General features: G+C 37.8%; 1 pseudogene; it reads left to right on the top strand.

Moving 5' to 3' along the window:
* Window positions 1-682: 682 nt before the first annotated feature.
* LOC148038524 (uncharacterized) overlaps window positions 683-6,000 on the top strand; it is a 51,704-nt pseudogene continuing 46,386 nt past the window's right edge.

Genomic DNA, 6,000 nt, shown 5'->3' with positions numbered 1-6,000 from the left:
TCCTAATTATTATGATGTACTAGAAGCTAGAGAAGCATTTTTCAAATCCAAACTCTATGATCCCAGATTATACAAAGAATACCTTGTATATATGAGACACCTTATGTATGAAGGTCTTGGAGCTCATGACAACTCCATGAAAGAGAATTTAATATGTTCTTTTCTAGAACCCATCCCTTTCTATTATAAACAAAGGATGAAAAATGAAAACAGAGACTTTACTGATAGTGTTGGACAGATTATCCAAACCATCGAACAAACTATCAAAGAGGTTTGTCATCAACAAAAAATGACACAGCTAAATCAAAAGTTTACATAATCTATATGCAAAAAAGCCTCAAAATTTGAAGCAGATTTTGGATGTGACAAATGTCACTGTGATATTTCCACACACAGCTACTACAAAAGGAAGAACAACAGACTTCATCATCATCAACGATATTATGGATATCAACTAGATTATGAATAAGAAGCTTCATATAGCCACAGGTTTCGCAGGTATTCCAAAAGATCAAAAGGAACCAGAAAAGCTAAGTATCACCAAAAACCTTCTTTCAGAAAAGGAAAATATGATAAAAGTTCAAAAAGCAAATATTTGAAATGTTTTATTTATGGAAGTGCTTCACACTTAGTAAATAAATGCCCAAAGAAAAAGGATAATGTAGATGCCGCCAACGTCAACATGATGCACCATTATGACTATGATAGCTGTTATTCTTATGATAGCTATTCAGATGACGAATATTCCTATGACAGTAGTTATGAAGAAGAAGAAGAAGAAGAAGAAGAAGAAACAGAATCTTCTGACGCATCTTGTGAAGAATCTTCTAACACATCTTCTGAGGAATCTTCTGAAACAAACTCTTGGCATTCAACATACAATTTTTCAGATGCATTAGAAGATACACCTTTTGATATAACTGAAGAATCAAATGATGAGGTAAACCCAGACAACTTTCAAGCTATTAATGCTCACAAGACTCATTTTCCTTCTAAAGGAAAATTTATGGGAAATGCCTTTGCCTCCTCTTCCAAAATGAAAGGAAAAAAACTTGAAGACAGTTTATCAAGCCTAGAAGAATCTGAAGATACAGACACCTCCTCATCAAAACACAAGAAACAAAAGAATAAGATACGACAAGAATTCTTCTCAAATCCATATGACTTGCCAAAGCAAGGTACTCTGAGCCTAGAAACAAAAGGACAGGCAAATCATTTCATTCCACACAAGCTGGAAACTCTACACCATCCCAGAATAGCATCACAAGTATTGAATTCAGTTTCTCCAGGTATGCAACAAGCAAGACAGGATATGAATAATGCCTTTTTACAAATGCAACAAGAATTACACTCACTCTGTAAAATCCACAAAAGAATCTTGCTAAGCCAAAAGGAGATAGCCCAAGGAACTACCACAATCTTACAAGAATTGCAATCCTCAACTCCAGGTAACATTATACATCCAGTCAACCAAGTAAGGTTATCCCACACTAGAATCCACAAACTAAATGCTTTAGATACAGGTGAACCTATTCCTATAGTGTGTGTACTGGTTAAAAACATGCCACAAATTTGTCTTTTTGTGGATGCATTATTGGATACAAGATCTTCATTGACAATATCCCCCTATGAACTCTTTCCCAAAAATTGTATAAAGGTTTCTATACCCATCATATTAGAATTATCCAATAACAAAAAAATCACACTCATTATGTGACACATGCTTATTTACAGGTTGGAACAATCAAAGTACCAATAGAAATACAAATCATGAAACAGATGAGGTATGACTTATTGATTGGTGCAAACATCCTACAACATTTGGTGCCCTACACCTTTTGGGCCATAAAGTTTACAGTAACTTACTAGGGTAAACAAGTTGACATGACACTACTCACAAAAATTGGAAGAACTGTTTACTCTATTACTGAAGAAAATGCTAAGGCTAAAGAAAACTCAAGGTCTCAGTGGATAAAGAAAGAATTGAAAAAATAGGAACAAGCTACAACACAAATACAAGAACACATAAAGACTTTCATGCATGATGACCCTATGATCTATCAAGAGAAAAGACAAAGGTTTGTAGTATCCTTACCCATCCAGTCAAATGCAGTCCCTACCAAAGCAGTCCATTCAGGTATGAAGGATGAAGAATTACATTTGTGCAAAGAAGAGATTCAGTCTCTATTGGCAAAAGGCTTAATAGAAACAAAAAACTCACCATGGGCATGTCAAGCCTTTTACGTCAGCAAGCATTCAGAACAAAAAAGGAGGAAAAAGAGATTAGTGATCAACTACAAACTATTGAACAAATATCTAATAGGACATGGCCATCCTATTCCCTTACAAGATCTTATTCTGAAAAGATTGAAAAAAGCCAATTCCTTTGGCAGGTTTGATCTTAAATCAGGGTTTTGGAAATTATCTATAAAGAAAGAAGACAGGTATAAAACAACATTTTTTGTTCCTCCAGGTTTGATCTTAAATCAGGGTTTTGGAAATTACCTATAAAGAAATAAGACAGGTATAAAACAACATTTTGTGTTCCTCAAGGCCATTATCAATGGACAGTGCTATCCTTTGGAATCAAGATAGCCCCTACAAAGTTTCAAGAATGGACCGATTCCATTTTTGGCAAATATCCTTTTTGCCTAACTTATATTGATGACATTTTTGTATTTTCAAAAATTGTGCAGGAACACATAGAGCATCTTACTCAATTTGCAAGAGTAGTGGAAGAAGCATGAATGGTACTTTCACCTACTAAATCAGTGATGTTCCAAACATCAATAGAGTTTCTTGGTATAGAAATAAACCAAGGTAGCATAAAACTTCAGGAGCATGTATTGACTAAAATCACAGACATGCCAGACACTTTTACCATAATAAAATAGCTTCAACAGTTCCTAGGCTGTTTAAACTAGATCAATTCCTCCACTCCAAATGTAGCCCATTACTCCCAGGAACTCTATCCTCTACTTAGAAAAGATAAATTCAAATGGAAACCAATGCACACAATTGCAGTACAAAATATTAAGAAGATAATAAAAAATCTTCCTCCTCTCAGATAGCCCACAGGTCTTCCATTGTTTCTATATACAGATGCTTTTGACATTGGTTGGGGTGCTTGTCTCTATAAAGAAGAATCAAAAGAGTTACATCCATGCAGATACGCCTTAGGGATCTTCTCCAAAACTCAAAGAAACTACCCATCCTACCAAAGAGAGATTCTAGCAATGATCAAAGCAATCAAAACATTCAGAATCTTTATTGAATTTGTTCCCTTTACCAGTCGCACTAACCTAAAACACGTGCATGGATACCTCACTAAAAAGAACCCAATGAAATCAGAAATAAGAGATTATTAAGATGGTCACTCTTTTTCGATGCACTTAATGTGAGTTTCGAATATCTTCTAGGTGTACAAAACACTATGCTGATCTACTATCCAAAAAGTCATCATGACCACTTCCAAAAGTTATTGTACAATATTCCCTGCATCTTTATGATGAAAAAGATTCTATCCAACTCATTGTGCACTACAAGATGCCATCTTAGATGCCATCTTATACTTTTTAGAGCAGGAAAAGCTGCACCCGACTTCCTGTAAAAGCTAGAAAACCCCTACGCGGGAAAATTCCCAGCCCAAGAGCCTATATAAAGTCCATCCATCCTCTTGTAAAACATATATTGATATACTCATACACTCATAGATAGACAATCAGAGAGAGAGAAGTCTCAAGCCTTGTACTCAATTCTTGTTTCCTTATACTCAATTTACTCATATAATACAAAGTTATCTTCCCACCATATCTTGTGACTGGCAAGAAAGTTATGTTATTCTCATTTCATAGTTTCTGTGTTCCCTACCTTCTGCCATTGCATCATTCCTCTCCACTCTTGCTCACTCTGCAATTAGTATCGATGATCTAGGGGCAGCCATCGTAAGGGATAGATAGTTGATTATTTTGCGAAAGTGTTTTGAGTGTTGCAGACAATTTCACATAGCTCTCAACCCACGAAAGTATGTCTTTGGAGTGCCTTATGGGCTATTGTTAGGTCATGTGGTTAATTCAATAGGGATCGTGACTGACCTGGAAAAGATCAAGGTCATAGTTGCCATGAGTCCGTCGAGTACTCCAAAGGAAGTGCATAGCTTTCTATCTCATCGATAGGGTATTATCGAAGGTTTGTCAATGCCCTAGTAGAAAGAACGTTGCCACTGACAAACCTATTGTTCTTTAACTGTTAGTTTGCATGGAGTGATGCTTGCAAGATATATTTTGATGATGTGAAGCAGGAGCTTGCCAAAGCACCTAAAAGGGGCAAATTTTTATATATATTTTCAACAGCAACAATGTATAGTATCAGCTGCTCTTTGGCCCAAATTTCGGAGGAAAGTGGTACCATCCAATAGCTTTTGCTAGTCGAAAATTGGTCATATAAAAAATTAGCTACACCTATATGGAGAAGTTGTGCCTTGCGATGGTATTTGCGACCAAAAAGTTCAGGCATTACATTCTCTATGAGAAGGTGGCTTTCTATATGAAGGCGGAAGGGCTTTGATTGTTGCTAAATAAGTTACAGTCACCTGATCATTTAGCAAAGTGGTTAATCACTTTGTAAGAGTTTGATTATGAGATTAAGAGCAAGCCACAGAAGTTACATGGAATTTGTAGAATGTCTTGTGGATTTTGGAGAGCCAAAAGAGGACTTGGCTGAAGGAAGTGACATGGAAACATTGTTTAAGATTGGTACGGCGTCTATTCCTTCTTGGTATACTGCTATAACACATTATCTATATACAGGAGAGATTGGAGCTACTCTATCAAAATCTGAGAAGAGGAAAATTAAATAGCAAGCATTGAAATTTTCCTTGATTTTTGGAACACTATATCGGCAGGGTGTCGATGATATCTATCACCGATGTGTGATGCCTGATGAGGTTCCATTTATCTTGGAAGAGTTCCATGACTCCGCTTGTGGGGGGCACTTTGCTCGGCAGTTGACGGCACAAAAGGCTTTAAGAGCTAGATATTGGTGGATAAACATCTTCCTGGATTCATTTGAGTATGTTAAGAGATGCGATACATGTCAAAGACATGACAATCGAGAGAATAACACGCGCCCACTTACTCCGATAATGGCTACCCTTCCATTTGAGAAGTGGGGTATCACCTTTGCAGTCCTATTGTAAAAATTACACGGTGCAACGAACAGAATCTGAGGAAGAGATAGAGATAAAGAGTACATGATAGATAAGAGGAGAATTAGAAAATTTCTTTAGCTCCAAACAACTGATACAGAGATAGCTCTGTCCACCCCTGTGCTTCCACAGTGAAGCTTAGATGGCGATCTAGATAGAAGATAGGTGAAGAGCTTAAGGCTAGCTGGAACAACTCTAACTGGGTGAAAGATAGATGATCGATGGCTATGAAGGGGTTTAGCTTTTATAGCCTATGAAGGTTGCTAGGTTGGCATGATCGACCTACCATATGAGCCTCCACTAGTCGGCCAGGGAATATTCCCTTTACTACTGTCAGGCTGGGGGGGCCTTGGACCCCCATTAGGAGGGCCGTTGGCCCCTTGGGACTCCCCAACCAGGGGCCGCTTCCATGGCCCTCGGACCCCAAAATAGGGGCCTCTTTTAACTCCCTTATCTTGCAACTCAATGCAATGTCCCTTGAGTTGTTACCAGCTTAACTACTCAGTCCAACCCAAAGATTTAGACCCACAATGGTCACCTTTTTTGCCATCCGGTCACATAGACCTCATTTGATATACAAGTCAGGACTCAACCAATGTCAAGGCAAACATTTGGCTTCTCCTCATAATGGGGGCCTTACAACTTTGAGCACCATGGATCATTGGTGGCACCTTATGAGGGTGGGGCATTGAGCATATCTAACACCCCCCCTCAATGTCCATCCATAGGTGAACTATTTTTTTGGCCCAATGCCGAGTCTATGAAGATGAACTTGAAGCAGATACTTCATAAGT

This window comes from Lygodium microphyllum, chromosome 3 (assembly GCF_053477565.2).
Source record: "Lygodium microphyllum isolate KBCC chromosome 3, Lygodium_microphyllum_v1.1.10, whole genome shotgun sequence".
Taxonomy (NCBI): domain Eukaryota; kingdom Viridiplantae; phylum Streptophyta; class Polypodiopsida; order Schizaeales; family Lygodiaceae; genus Lygodium; species Lygodium microphyllum.
The sequence above is the reverse complement of the archived record's forward strand: the minus strand, read 5'-3'. Positions and strand labels throughout refer to the sequence as shown.